The 16337-nt window shown below is 44.5% G+C and overlaps 1 non-coding gene across 1 annotated transcript; it reads right to left on the reverse strand.

Annotated features, from left to right (window-relative positions):
• Positions 1-13171: 13171 nt before the first annotated feature.
• On the reverse strand, positions 13172-13309 carry LOC114814425. Its single transcript, XR_003762223.1, has one exon. It is a non-coding gene; the product is annotated as a small nucleolar RNA SNORA7 (small nucleolar RNA).
• Positions 13310-16337: the final 3028 nt, after the last annotated feature.

Raw genomic sequence — 16337 nt, forward strand, 5'->3', positions numbered from 1 at the left:
CAGTTACCTTATCTGTAAAATGGGGGTTGAAGCCCCATGTGGGACAGGAGCTGTGTCCATCCCAGAGCTTAGTACGGTGCCTGGCACATGGTAGTGCTTAACAAATACCATATTATAATTATCATTTTTATACTATACTACTACTATGTACTACTACTACATGTCTTTCCTAAAACAGTGTGGATCACAACATAAGCCTCAGGGACCAATCATTGAAGCCTGCGGCAAGGAAACGCTTCTTCAAACTTTTCTTGGTTTGGGATTTGCAATCAAAGGAAATCATGTATACTGAAAATATCAACAGTTTAGTAGAATTTAGATATTTTTTAAATGGATGAGGGTTCCTAAACGGAAGGTTATGGGTGTTAGATGATGTTAGGATGGTTGTCAGAGAGGACAACTTTAATGTGGTTCTTTCGGCCATTCTGTTTCCACCGTCGGGCCCAGTATTCTGCACTGAATGTTCTGACCCACTGAGGAGGTGTTGCTTATGTTCTTAGATCTTTTGAAAAAACTGGGATACCCACCTTTTTGTGGCTGTATTGGTGTGAACCCTTGAATTTTAGTTGATTTTAGCATTATGGGATGAATCCACTGTATTTATTAAGCAACTAATGTGTGTTGATTCTCGTGCTAAGCTGTGGTGAGTGTTCAGTAGAATTAGCAGCCGTGATCCTTGTCCTCGAGGATTTAACAGTTGAGTGGCCCAGAACGCATAAGAAATCAATATAGTTTTGTTGAAATTGAATATTATTAAATGAACACAATAACACAGAACATTGACACCAATACTACATGAAACTTCTCTTTTCAGGCCAAGTATAAGTGATATTAAGGATACTGAAAACATCACTAAATGAAAACATTAACTTTCCCCAGAAAATACATCAGGAAAAAACTATGAATGATTTGCAGCTCTAAAATCACATTGTCTTTTTGGAAGAAGTAACTCCCTAATTCTGGAAGACTTTTCTATGGTTTTACAGAGAGAAGCTCACCTGATCAGATGATGAGATGATGGCTAAATTTCATCATCAGGAAGAGTCTACACACTGAAGGGAAGGTGAAAAACATATCTATTTCTGTGGCATTGACCCAATGTGTGGAAAATAAAAATGGAAGATCATCTCTGATTTTTCATGTAAAATCATTTCTAAATATTGTTGTAATCCTGGATCCAGGGCAAAGAATTTTCAGTCAGCAGCAGGGGTTGATTAGAATCATCTCAAGAATTCCAACAATCAATCAATTGTATTTATTGAGCACTCACCATGTGGAGAGCCCTATACTAAGAGCTTGGGAGCATACAAAATAACAGTATAACAGAATTGGTAGACACAGGCCCAGACAACCACAAGTTTATGTTCTAGAGGGGGAGAGGGACATTAATATAAATCAATAAATTATGGATATGTACGTAAGTTCTGTAGGGCTGAAGGAGGGGTGAATAAAGGGAGAAAATCCAACGGCAAGGGAACACAGAGGGAGTGGGAGAAGGGGAAATGAGGGTTTAGTCAGGGAAGGCCCCTTGGAGGAGATGTGTCTTCAGTAGGACTTTAAAGGTGGGGAGAGTAATTGTCTGTCAGTTATGAAGAGGAAGGGCGTTCCAGGCCAGAGGCAGGATGTGGGTGAAAGGTCGGTTGCAAGATAAACGAGATGGAGGTACAGTGAGTAGGTTAGTATTAGAGGAGCAAAGCGTGTGTGGACTGAACTGTAGTAGGAGAGCGGTGGAATGAGGCAGGAGAGGGTAAGGTGATTGAAGGCTTTAAAGCCGATGGTAAGGCGTTTCTGTTTGATGCCGAGGTGGATGGGCAACCCCTGGAAGTTCAGCATGGATATTTATTACCTTCATTTCATTTTGAGAACAATTTCAGGCCTCCCACTGGTGGGATCTTCAGATGGTAGTCCACTCAGAATAAAAGCCCAGACGAGGAGCCCAGTCCTGAAGGTTAGGAAAGGAACTTGGTCTGTTAGAGGAAAACATTCACTGTCCCCCCACCAGACAGCTCCCGAGCAGCAGCACTGGTCCAGAAGGAGGACGACGCGGTGAGTGAGACCTGATAGAGCACGGGCCTGGGAGTCAGCTCATGGGTTCTAATTCCGTCTCCACCACTTGTCTGCTCTGTGACCTTGGGCAAGTCACTTTGCTTCTCGGGGCTTCGATTACCTCACCTGTAAAATGGGAATTGAGACTATGAGCCCCATATGGGACAGGGACTGTGACCAACCCTATTTGCTTGTATCCACACCGGGGTTTAGTACAGTGCCTGGCACATAGTAAATGCTTAACAAATACCACAATTATTATTATTATTATTATTAAGCCTTCGTTTCCACTATCCAACCTCCCCGTTTCATCATTTATGCACTTGGCTGTGTACCTTTTAGGCACTTTTATACTCATCCCAGCATCACTGCACTTACACACAAATCCTTATACTCTACTATTTTCCCTGTCTGAAGTTGATTTGAAAATTCCTCTCTTCCTGTAGATTGTAAATTCCTTGTGGGCAGGGTTTGCTGTGGGAAGGATTGCATCTACCAACTCTATTCTATTGTACTTTCCCAAGAGAATAAGCACTAAGCACTCAATACATGCCACTGACTGGCTGATTGAAATTCAAAAACAGCAGGCACAGTGTTTTGATGATGATGATGGTATTTTTTAAGGGCTTGCTATGTATCAAACACTGATCTTAGCACTGGGGTTGATAAAAGCCAATCAGGTTGGACACAGTTCCTGTCCCACATGGGCATCACAATTTTAATCCCCATTTTACAGATGAGGTAACTGAGACATGGGGAAGTGGCACAGCCAGGATTAGAACCAGGTCCTTCTGACTCCCAGTCCAGTGTTTTATCCACAAGGCCATGTTGCTTGCCACTTCGATACCTACCTAATCCCCTTTGCGAATGAATCAGGAATAAGCTTTTTTTCTCTCTCCCCCTCCCTCCCTCTCTTTCCCTCCCTCCATTCCTTCCTCCTTCCCTGCCTTCCTCTCTCTCTTTTCATTCCCCCTTTTCTCTCTCATCTTCTCTCTCTCCCTGCCCCCACAATTCTTCCATTTAAATTGAGTGACTCTTTGAATACCATCTGCTCAAAGCTTTCATTTAATCTGGCTCTTCTGCCTGAAAAGACATCCCACCCCTGTCTGGTGGCATCGAGCAAACTCTGACCCTCCCTGATATCTTCTAATGATTTTTGGCTGCCCCAGTGTGCCTGTTCTGACTTTGGCTTAGACAACACAATGATTCGCAATCTCCTAAAGGGTGCAAATGGTAAATGAGTTCACTGTGATCAGATGACTCAAGGATCAATAGTCTAAATGGAGAAAGCCCCTAATCCCTACTCCAAATTCGACTTCCTTAGCAACCAAACTTAAAGTTCATCCTTTGTTGTGCTTGAGAATTAGGACATAAAGATTTCTTAAATATGGGGCAATAATGTATCCCATCAGACCTACACAAGACAATGGGCTAAAGCAATGAAACACGAGAAAATTCTCTGTAGATTGTTCTCTTGGCAACACCCAGAAGGAGAGCTGCCAAAGGCAAAATATTGTCACTGAGAACTTCCTAACCACAGACGTTTTGACTCTTGATCATGTTTACATTTATGAGTCAGTCAGTCATCAGTATTTATTTATTGAGCATCTTCTGTGTGCTCTGTACTAAAGGGCATGGGAGAGTCTAAAACACCCATGGTTAGCAAGAGGGAGTACTCCTGAATTTTAGTGCCAGTCCTGTGGAGTGAATTTTTAATTTTCATTGAAATTTTTATGCCAGATCATGGTTTCAGGGTGGTCCTGACAAATTTATTTCGGGGGCCAGGCTGGTGGGAAGAAGCAGCGTGGCTCAGTGGAAAGAGCACGGGCTTTGGAGTCAGGGCTCATGAGTTCGAATCCCAGTTCTGCCACTTGTCGGCTGTGTGACTGTGGGCAAGTCACTTCACTTCTCTGTGCCTCAGTTCCCTCATCTGTAAAATGGGGATTAAAACTGTGAGCCCCACGTGGGACAACCTGATTCCCCTATGTCTACCCCAGCGCTTAGAACAGTGCTCGGCACATAGTAAGCGCTTAACAAATACCAACATTATTATTATTATAAGAAGCATGGTCGGGAAGGTGCGTGGCTTAGTGGACAAAGCACAGGTTTGGGAGTCAGAAGGTCCTGGGCTCTAATCCCGGCTCCGCCACCTGTCTGTTATGTGACCTTGGATGTCACTTCACTTCTCTGTGCCTTAGTTACCTTATCTGAAAAATGGGGATGAGACTGTGAGCCTCATGTGGGGCAGGAATTGTTTTCAACCTAATTAACTACCCCAGCACTTAGAAGAGTGAGTTGCACATAGTAAATGCTTAACCAGTACCATTATTATTATAATTATTATTATTATTATTAATGGAGATTAAGTTACTTTTGAATGAGCAACAAAGTAGGATAAGGTGATTCTATTTCTGTCATGTCAAGAGGAAAGAAGGAGGATCCTTAGAGGCCTGACCTGGTAATGGCCACCAGTGGTAAAAGCTCCCTGACCAAGTTTCTGGCTATTTGGCAAGCATTACTTAGGGATGATTCTCCCGGAGATAAGCACGCAGGAGTCCAGAACTTCAACACACCCCAAAAGCAGAGAACCAAGAGATGACTCACAAACTCACAGTCCACCTGCTTAAATAAGCTGCTCTGCCCTGAGCAGAAGAAGCAGCCAAATCACCATGTATAATTAGAACTGAGAACCAGAAGGGCCCCCACATAAAGCTCTCAGGCAGGATACCATGATCCTCCTTGCTTTAGAAGTAATTACACTTATCAGACACTTCCAGTGGAAGAGACACTTAACTAAGCAGTAGGGAGAGGAAATGTGGGGGGAAAGTGACTCAGGAGTTGGAAGAAGGCAAGCACAGGTAACACAGCAGCGAGAATAACTCTTGTCCCTGCTTACATTGCTCTTGGAAGGGCTGCACTTAGTCCAACAACTTTTCCAAAGAATGAGTCAATCAATCAATCACATTTATTGAGCGCTTACTGGGTGCCAAGCACTTACTAACTGCTTGGGTGAATACAATACAACAATAAACAGACACAGTCCTCACCCATAAGAAACTTTGGTCTAGAGGGCAGACAGACATTAATATAAATAAATAAATTACAGATATGTACATAAGTGCAGCTAGGCTGGGAAGGGGAAGAAATGGAGGGAGCGAGTCAGGGTGATGCAAAAGGGAGTGGAAGAAGAAGAAAGGAGGGCTTAGTCAGGGAAGGCCTCTTGGAGGAGATGTAGGGAATCTGTAGGATGTGGCCTAGTGGATAGAGCACCGGCCCGGAAGTCAAGGATCTGGGATCTAATCCTGGCTGTGGCACTTCTCTGCTGTGTGATCTTGGGCAAGTCACATCACTTCTCTGTGCTCCAGTTACCTCATCTGTAAAATGGGAATTAATACTTTGAGCCCCATGTGGGACAGGGACTGTGTTCAACAAGATTTACTTGTATCTCTCCCAGCACTTTGTACAGTGCCTGACATGTATTAAGCTCTTAGATACCATAAAAAACATTAAAATACCTCTTCTCCCTTCCACTTAGACTGTGAACCCAATGAAGGAGAGGGACTGTATTGAATTTGATTACTCCGGTGCCTAATACAATGTTTGGCACATGTAAGTGCTTAAAAAATATTGTTGATATTAACAACAACAATAATAATAATCATAATTCATTTTTGCAGCCTCACCTTCCCTATCCCAGGGCACCCGATTGTAATTCCTTAGCACTTCTTGAATTAATCTGGCCAAAGTCCTGCCCGATAAAGTTCCCGGACCGATTCAGTAAGGATAGGCTCAACCACCCTGTTTTATTGTGCTTAGTACAGTGCTTTGCGTGCAGTAAGGGATAAATAAATATGATTGAATGAATGAATGAATTTCCAAGGGGAAAGAAGTGATCGAAGTTAGGCCTGCTTCAAACTTCCAACACACAGGAGGGAGGAGAAAAAAGAAAATGTAACCTCTTGATAGTAAACTTCACTTTCCTTATAGCTGCTTATATGTGATACCAACCTTACTGAGCCAACTTGATGATAAGCTCATCGCAGGCAGGGAATGTGTCCTTTATATTGTTACACTGTACTCTCCCAAGCTCTTAGAACAGTGCTTTGCACATGATAAGGGCTCAATAAATACAATCAACTGACTGACCATTGCAGTTTGCACAGGCAAACTTGGGATACAAAACAGCCTGATGTTATAAAGGTAAGGATTGAACGGTCTGCCCTATTTGCAGTGGATGTCCCTGGTGAGTTTTCCCAGAATGGGTGATTCATTCATTCATTTATATTTATTGAGCTCTTATTGTGTGCCGAGCACTGTACTAAGTACTTGGGAGAGTACAATACGACAATAAACACACTCCCTGTCTATAAAGAGCTTAGAGTCTAGAAGGGGGAAACAGGTATCAATACAAATAAATAATTACAGGTATATACATAAGTGCTTTGGGTGATAGGTTACTTTCATCCTGCAGGCTAAGCAAATACCCACAATGCCAGGTCACTGGGAGAGGCTTCCAGAAGCGAGCTTTCTGCAGACACAATGTCATTCTAGAATGAGTTAAAGGCAGCCCCAAACTGCTGCCAATCTCCACTCTGAAAAGTGGAAAAATATCCTGCTTCCACTACAGGGGAAATCTCCGAATGCCCATCTGTGGTGTCCAAAACACACAGGATAGAACCTTTAAGGGATTAAGTGGGGAGTGATAGGAAAAGTATGTCTCCAAGATCAATCAATCAATGGTATTTATTGACCGCTTATTTTGTGCAGAACACTTTACTAAGTGCAGGGAAAGTACACTACAACGGAGCTGGTAGACACGTTCCCTGCCCACAACAAACTTACAGTCCGGGGGGAGATTAATGATACAAATTGTCTAGAATGTCATTTCTGTTTCCCTTCCTATAAATGATCTCTGTATTTCTTCCTTTGTCCGTTCTTCCCCCCTCCTTTCCCTCCTTCTCTCCCTCTCTCTTTTCTTTTTCCTAATATTATTATTGGCAATAATAGTAATAATGATAACAGTGGAATTAAGTACTTAGTATGTACCAAGAGCTGAAGTAGATGCCATTTTATCAAACGCAGTTTCCCACTCTGGGCTCAAAGTCAAAGTCACTTAACTTCTCTATGCCTCGGTTTCCTCTTAGACGGTGATCCCCACGCGGGACAGAGACCGCCTCTAACCTAACTGACTTGTACCTACCCCAGCGCTTAAAACAGTGTTTGACACATAGGGAGAGCTTAACAAATACCGTAAAAAAGATCATCCTGGTTTTACAGATGAGGAAACCGAGAAGTTACAGAGAAGTCAAGTGATTTAAGCCAAGTCGCTCAGCAGGTAAGCGGCAGTGCCAGAATTAGAATTCGGGTCTCTTGGCTCCCAGGCCTGGGAGCTTTGTGCTAGACCACACTGCCCTCTTTCCTTTTCCCCATTTTTTCCTTCTCCCTTTTGTCTCCCTCGCCTCCCTTCTCCTTTGTCTCTCTTCCCTCACTCTGGCTAGCCTTAGCCCAGTCCCTCTCCACCTATAATGACTGGGTTTCAGGCAGCTTTATGTTTACCCGTCCCGGGCTAGGATGAACAAACAGAGCTAATCCCTCCCACGGTCAGAATCGTTGGCTACGAATTGTTTTTAGTCATTGTTATTCTTCCCCCGGAATGAACAATGACCCGGTGAAATCCTTCCTCCGATTGAGTTCCCGTGGGGTAAATAGGTGGTCCGGTGCAGGGCGACCTAATTTTTGGAGCTCAGTGCCCTCTAGGGGAAACAGCCACAGAAGCCGGAGCAGGAGAACGAGCTCGGTTTAAGAGCTCCGGGAAGCGAAGTGCCTCTCCTGCTCTCCCATTCCCCCCCAGTTATCCATCAGTCGATCGTATTTCTTGAGAGCTTACTGGGTGCAGAGTACTGTTCTGAGCGCTTGGTTCATCAAATATCCACGCAGGTACGGAAGGATCACCCAGAGAAGGTTTTTCTCTTCCGGGCGACCTAAACCACAAGACGCACCGAGGAGCCACGTGGCCTAGTGGATAGAGCACGGGCCTGGGAGTCGGAGGACCTGGGTTCTACTTGACTGCTGTGTGACCTTTAACAAGTCCCTTAACTTTTCTGTGCCTCGGTTCCCTCATCTGCAAAATGAGGGTTCAGTACCTGTTCTCCCTCGTCCTTAGACTGTGAACCCCACATGGGACCCGATTATCTTGTAACCATCCTGGTCCCTGGCACATAGTAAGCGCTTAACGAACACCACGGTTATTAGTGGAAAGAGCACTGGCCTGGGAGTCAGAGGACCTGGGTTCTAAGCTCGGCTCTGCCACTTGTCTGCTGTGTGACCTTGGGCAAGTCACTTAATTTCTCTGTGCTTCGGTTTCCTCCTTTGTAAAATGGGGACTCAATCCCTGCTCTCCCTCCTACCTGGACTGTGAACCCCATGTGGGAACTGATTAACTTGTATCTATCCCAGCACTTTAGAACAGTGCTTGACACACAGTAAGTGCTTAATAAATGCTATGATTATGAATGCTATTATGGCTAGTGGTATTAATAATATATTGTAGATGCAGTAACTCCTCAGGGCTACACCTGGAGAGTTTCCAGTACTCTACCAGTCTCGACTATGGGAAGGGGAGTCAAGCAGAGGCCTACCCACGACATTCCTAGCTTGGCCAGAGGCTAGTAAACGGAAGACAATCTGCTACGATTCAAAATTCCCCTGTCCTGGGTAGCAGCGGCACGGGAGAGAGGCAAGGGTGGAGATTCAAGTTACTGCTCGGAAGGAGGCAGTGGTAAACCACTTCCAGATTTTAACCAAGAAAACTCTATGGATCCACTACCAGCAGATGGAGGTGGGGCATTCTGGGAGAGATGTGTCTATGGTGTCGCGTTGGGTTGGAGATGACAAGCGGCGTGGCTCGGTGGAAGGAGCACGGGCTTGGGAGTCAGAGGTCGTGGGTTCGAATTCCGGCTCTGCCACCTGTCAGCTGTGTGACTGTGGGCAAGTCACTTAACTTCTCTGTGCCTCAGTTACCTCATCTGTAAAATGGGGATTAAGACTGTGAGCCTCACATGGGACAACCTGATTACCCTGTATCCACCCCAGCGCTTAGAACAGTGCTCTGCACATAGTAAGCGCTTAACATATACCAACATTATTATTGTTATAGCATAAGACAGGACAAGAGGCAGTACAGTTTGAGATGGAGGAAACCAATTATGTGATTAATTAGGTGTTCTTCTTGGGCTACTACTGCTGCTGAAGGGATTTATTAAGCACATACTATATGTGAAACACTGTTCTAAGCGCTGGGGTAGATACAGATTAATCAGGTTGAATGCAGTCCCTAGCCTACCTGGGGCTCACAGCCTAGGTAGATGGGAAAACAGGAATAGAATCTCCATTTTACAGTTAAGGGAACTGAGGTACAGAGAAGTGAAGTGACTTGCCCAAGGTCACACAGCCAATTCAGGATTAGAACCCAGATCCTCTGACTCCCAAACCCTTTCTCTTCCCCCCTGCCATGTGATCTCTTGGGTGCTTTGCCCAGCTGAAAGTTTCCAGAGAATGGTGTCTTCTGCCCTTCCCCAGAAGAGAAGATCCACTGTGCCAAGCGAAGGTGAGTTTATTCAAGGGTAAGAGAAAACTTCTCCAAAAATAGAGGAATAGCACTGATAAGGCACAAAGCATATTATCCACACTAATAAGTCCTGAGGTTAGGCCACAGAATATAAAGTTCAACTGACCAGCAACATTCCTGCCATTTTCTCTTGTAGGCCCAAGAGACAAATCCTTAAGTAGCCCCAAAGAAGACCTAAAAGAAATTCAAGCTCACAGAGGGTGAGGGGGATGGGGGTTTAGAGGATTTAGGAAAAAAATACAGGAATTTATCAGATGAGAGGAGAGAGGTTGCATCATCCAGAGAGCAAGGAAGAATTCGTGAGAGCAGAAGCAAGAGGAGGGAATGAATTATGGATGCATTTACTGTCCCGTCATTCATGGGAACACCCTCCCGGAAAGGACTCTGGCAAAACCCCAGAGAAACTTGGACTTCACACTGAAACTTGGCCCATCGAAGAGTGGGTCAATCCTCCACTCAGACAATGGGGAGTCAGTTCTGGCGTGGCTGGCCTGGCTCCAGAATGCTCTGACTCCCGGAGCCTTGAAATCCCTTTCTCTCTAGGGATTCGGGTTGGCATCTCGACTCCAGCAAGGCCGTCTCGGAGTCCAAGAGTAGAGTCCCGGCAGAGCTGTCCCTCTCTGGTCCAGGCATTCCACACAGAAGGAATTTCGGAACTCTGCAGGCAAAGTTCTGCATCTGTTTGAGCGCTATATTTTTATGGTACTCGTGAATTACTTACTCTGTGCCGGGCACTGTTCTGAGTGCTGGGGTAGATACAAGGTAATCAGGTTGGACAGAGTTCCTGTCCCACATGGGGTTCACAGTCGTAATCCTCATTTTACAGATTACATTTACGTTTTACTGAGGCACAGAGAAGTGAAGTGACTTGCTCAAGGTCACACATCAGACAAGTGATGGATCTGGCTCTAGAACCCAGGTCCTTCTGACTCCCAGGCCCATGCTGTATCCACTAGGCCGGGCTGCTCCTCCAGGCAGGGAGTTCCCAGATTCAAGAGCCCAGAGTCCTGATAGATCTCAATCCTGTGCAGTCAATCAATTAATCATATTTATTGAGCACTTACAGTGTGCAGAGCACTATACTTAGTGCTTGGGAGAGTACAATACAACAGACAGAAGCCACCAGGTCTTCCCGGAACAGCACGGTCCATGATTTTAGAACTGGAGATACCACAGATTTTTTTTTAAAATGGTATTTGTTAAACCCTTACTATGTGCCAGGGACTGCACTCAGTGCTGGGGTAGATATATGCTACATGACACAGTCCATGTCCCACATAAGTCTCACAGTCTTAAACCCCATTTTACAGATGAGGTAACTGAGGTACAGAGAAGTGAAATGACTTGTCCAAAGTCATATAGCATACAAGTGATGGAGCTGGGATTAGAACCCAGATCTTTCTGACTCCCAGGTCCATGCTCTATCCATTAGGCCATGCTGCTTCCCTTTATCAGTGGCATGCACAGGCCAATGCATTTAAGATTTTCCACTTATTAATTAATTCAGATCAAATTCCCAAAGTCTGTGTTTCCACAGCAGACTCTAGAGGGAGCAGAATGGATCATGACCAGTCAATCAACCAGTGTAGGTTCCCCTGGGGCAGAGAACATGCCTACCTACTCTGTTATACTGTACTCTCCCAAGTGCTTATTACAGTGCTCTGCACACCCTAAGACCTTGATAAAGACCATTGATTGAGAGATTTATTGAGAACCATACTAAGAACTTTGGGAAAGTACAATACAAAAACCTTGGTAGACGCAGTTTTTTCCCCACAAGGAGCTTTACAAAGTGAAATTCCTGCTTACTAGCCATGAGTACTGAAGGGGGAAACTGAGGCAAAAAGAGAATAAGGAAGATGCTCCAGGGTTAGAAACTGCTTCTTCTGAACTCCAAATGTTTGCTTTTCTCACCAAATCACATGAGCTATTTAAACCCTGTTAGAGCACATTTTAGCCTGCTTTCACTAAGTAAGCCTCTAGACTGTAAGATCGCTATGGGCAGGGAACGTGTCTCTTATACTGTTGTATTGCACTCTTCCAAGTGCTTAGTACAGTGCTCTGCACACAGTAAGCGTTCAATAAATATGATTGATTGATTGGTTGATTGAACTGGATCTAAACATCTTGTATTATGTCCTCCTCCCCCAATTCAGTTAGAATGGTTCTGTTGGCCATTTTGGGTTCGAGAGCTTTAAAATCAAACTGGGAAGAGGGAGGAAAGGGAGCTTGCATGCAGAGTGAGGGTCAGACACCTGGTTTCAATCAATCAGTCTATAATATTTAATCAGTCAATCGATCATATTTATTGAGCACTTACTGTGTGCAGAGCACTGTATAGAGTTTACAGTCTAAAGGGGGTTTAGCACAGAGTGGTTGGTTGGTGGGAGTAAGTCTGAGAGTCAGAAGGATCTGGGAGTCAGAAGGTCATGGGTTTGTGTTTTTTTAAAATAGTATTTGTTAGGTGCTTACTATGTGCCAAGCACTGTTCTAAGAGCTGGTGTAAATACAAGGCAATCAGATTGTCCCATGTGGGGCTCCCAGTCTTAATCCCCATTTTACAGATGAGGTAACTGAGGCACAGAGAAGTTAAGTGACTTGGCCAAAGTCACTCAGCTGACAAGTGGAGGAGCCAGGTTTAGAACCCATGACCTCTGACTTCCAAGCCCGAGCTCCTTCCACCAAGGCATGCTGCTTCCCCACCAAGGTACGCTGCTTCCCTGGGTTCTACTCCCAGCTCTGCCACTTGTCTGTTGTGTGACCTTGGGCAGCCACTTCACTTCTTTGAGCCTCAGTTATCTCTTCTGTAAAATGGGGATTAAGACTGTGAGCCCTACGTGGGATAGGGACTGTGTCCAACCCGATTAACTCCTATCTATCCTACCATTTATTAGAGGTGCCCAGCATAGAGCAAGTGCTTAATAAATACCATTTAAAAAAAGGCTGGAGAAAACCACCCAGTAAAATAGCATCCACACCTGCAAGGAAATCAGAACCCTGAAGGGATATTCAGGAATTACCTCACAATGCCTTAATAATAATAATTAAGGTATTCGTTAAGCTATGTGCCGAGCTATGTGCAGAACAGGGGTTGACACATAGTAAGCACTTGACAAATGCTGTAATAATAATTATCATCACCATCATTGCCCTTCTAGACTGTACACTCATTGTGGGAACTTACACAGACCTTGATACTTAGCTCTGTTACATTGTACTCTCCCAAGAAATTAGTACAGTTCTCTGAACACACTAAGCACTTTGTAAATACAATTGATTAATAGACTGCCATCCTCATAATCATCATCACCATCTCTATCACAATCATCAGTATTTGTCTTCTCTTATGCTGTCCAGTCGTCTCGAACCCATAGTGACTCCATGGACAAATCTCTGATCTGCAATCATTCTGGAGCTTTCTTGGTAAAAATACAGAAAAGTGAGTCTCCTTCCTCGACCCTCTCCAATGCCACTGCTGTGCAGCACAGGTGAGTTTTGACTTGTAGCAGATTACCTTCCACTCGCTGGTCACTGCCCCAGCTAGGAATGGAATGGGTATGTCTCTGCTTGACTCTCCCTCCCATAGTCGAGACTGGAAGAGTACTGGAAACTCTTCAGGTGGGACCCTGAGAGGGGTCATCAGTATTTATTGAGCAACTAATGTTTACAGAGCACTAGGTTAAGTGCTTGGAAACAATATTACCGATGCCATTTTTCCAAAGTGCTTCCGCATCAATTCTCTCATTTTAGTTTCACAAAAATCCCCATCAAGTAAGGAGAGGTAAGTATTATTATCCCATTTTACACATGAAGAAACTGAAACACAGCAAAATTAAAGGATTTAGAGAACACGGTCCCTGTCCTTGCCGAGCTGATATTGTCCTATAGACGATTTTCCGGACAGCAGGTGGCTTCTCCTCGCAAACGTTGACTTGATACCAAGAATGAGATCCATCATGTGCAGAAAACTTCACCTGAAGAATATTGCCCTGTGGGCAGGGAACGTGTCTACCAACTCTGTCATATTGTAAAAAAATAAATAAAAATTATGGTAATTGTTAAGCACTTACTATGTGCCATGCACTCTTCTAAGCACTGGGGTAGATACAAGGTAATCAGGTTGTCCCTCATTGGGCTCACAGTCTTGATCCCCATTTTACAGATGAGGTAACTGAGGAACAGAGAAGTGAAGTGACTTGGTCAAGGTCACATAGCAGACAAGTGGCAGAGCCGGGATCAGAACCCACGTCCTCTGACTCCCAAGCCCATGATCTGGCCACTCTTCCAAGCTCTTAGGATGGTGTTCTGCACACAGTAATTCCTCAGTACATCTGATTGATTGATTGATTGACTGACTGATTAAAAAATACTCTTAAATGAACAATCCTTGTGTCTTGTGAATCCGGCAACTGAGTCAGCAAAGTAATAATAATAATAATTGTGGTGTTTGTTAAGTGCTTACTATGTGCCAGGCATTGTACTAAGCACTAGAATAGGCAGGATGAGACTCAGCAGCACTGTCATCTCTAGCACTTAGAACAGTGCTTGATACATAGTAAGCACTTAAGAAATACCATCATCATCTCCAGGTCCTGGGTTTCTCTGTGCCTCAGTTTTCTCATCTGTAAAATGGAGATTCAAATACCTGCTCTCCCTCTGGCTGATACTGTGAGCCCCAAGTGGAACAGGGACTGTGTCCACTCTGACTAACTTGTATCTACCCCAGTGTTTAGAACAGTGTGTGACACATAGTTAGAATTTTAAAATGCCATTATTATTGTGATTTGTATTATTATTACTATTATTAGTGTAGCTCCCTATTATTGTTATTATTACTACTATTAATAGTGTAGCTCCCTTAGGGCCAGCAGAAGGCTGGATAAAAATTATTAAATCGAAATGAATGGGTTGTCCAGGCTTCTTTTCTGACTTCCCCTCCTGACCCCCCCCATCCACCCTTCTCCCAGAGTTCCCAGACCAAAGACTTTCCAGTTGAACACTGGTTTCAGATAAAGGGGATCATATGGAAACACGAAGGTGGGAGCTGGAATGTCAGACACTGGGAAATTAGTCAGCCTAGATCCCGAGAACTCTTAGTTCACATCCCCCAGCGGGAGACCCTAATTGGCTCCCCGGGCAATGAGTTCTTGTGATGGAGAAGAAGCTGGAAACTGGCAGGTGGGGTCATGATTTGTTGGGTTCATGTCAGAGATTGGTGTCTGGTCTGGATTAAGGCCCCTGGGATCAGATGTCCTCTATTCGACCTTGTGGGAACAGGACCAGTCATCCGCAGGGACGTACTAACCACAGATACACCCCAGAGGGGAAGTCTGTGGGAGGAGGGGATTGTCTGAGGAGGAGGGAGCTTTTTTTTGACATGGCCCTTCTGGAGGTTATTTCTGGGGAGTGGGGGGAGGGAATAAGGACCATCTGACCAGCCCCAGTGCAATTTATGGGGGTGGGAGGAGGCCCAACTGGGTAGGAAATGGAACCCAACCCTGACATTCACCTGCTGGGGTTCACTTTGGTTCCAGGGACAGGCCTGGAACGCCCTTCCTCTTCAAAGACTGAAAGGAACAAAGGCCAAAGCAGGCCAGATCCAGGAGTTCAGAGGGGAGGAAAGTCAGCCAAAGGCAGCTCTGAAAAATAATAATAATAATAATAATGATGGCGGTATTTCTTAAGTACTTGTTGTGTGCCAAGCACTGTACTAAGCACTGGAGTAGATATAAGCCGGTCAGGTTCCACTAAGGGCTCATAATTTAAGTAGAAGGGAGAATAGGCATCCAATCCCCATTTTGCAGAAGAGAGAACTGAGGCACATAGAAGTGAAGTGATTTGCTCAAGGTCACACAGCAAAGGAGGGGTGGAGCCAGGATTAGAACCCAAGTTCTTTGACTCCCAGGCCTGTGATCTTTCCACTAGGTCATGCTGCTTCCCTATAGCAAGGGAAGGGATGGAAATGGAGAAGGAAAAAAACAAAACTGAATAGGCACAAAGATAGGAAGTGCTTGTTCTATATTTTATCTATTTAGCTGTGTAAAGTAAAAAAAAAAATAAAGGAGGTGACCCCTGACCTGCCCCTCAAACAGACTGTACTCTTTCCTTCTTAGACTGAGACCTCTGCAGAACAGGAACTGCGTCTGGCCGGGTTAAGTCCTATCTACCCTAGCACTTAGTACAGTGCTTGTCACCTGATAAGCCCGGGAACAAATGCTACCATTATCATTATTGTAATTAGGACCTTTTAAACTCTGAAAGGAGTTCTCATTTTGAACCCAGAGTCAAGTGGTGTGATGCAATACAGTATAGTCTATTTGTCCTGTGATATTTTGCAACTCATTACATCACCAAAAGTTCTGATCAAAACCAGCTTAGTTTTAATGGCAACAGTACTTTCCCTCAGGTTTGGCAAGAGTAAGGAAAGCTGTAGTGACAGAAGAAACAGTCCATCCATGGTACTTATTAAATGTTTAGTGTTTGCAGAGCTAAGTGTTTGAGAGTTGTACGCATACAGTGAGAAGCACTGTGGTCTAAGTGGATAGGGCAGGGGCCTGCTCAGAAGGACCTAGGTTCTAATCCCACTTATCTGCTGTGTGAACTTGGGCAAGTCACTTCACTTCTCTGTGCCTCAGTTCCCTCCTCTGTAAAATGGGGATTAAGA

This window comes from Ornithorhynchus anatinus, chromosome 9 (genome assembly GCF_004115215.2).
Source record: "Ornithorhynchus anatinus isolate Pmale09 chromosome 9, mOrnAna1.pri.v4, whole genome shotgun sequence".
Taxonomy (NCBI): domain Eukaryota; kingdom Metazoa; phylum Chordata; class Mammalia; order Monotremata; family Ornithorhynchidae; genus Ornithorhynchus; species Ornithorhynchus anatinus.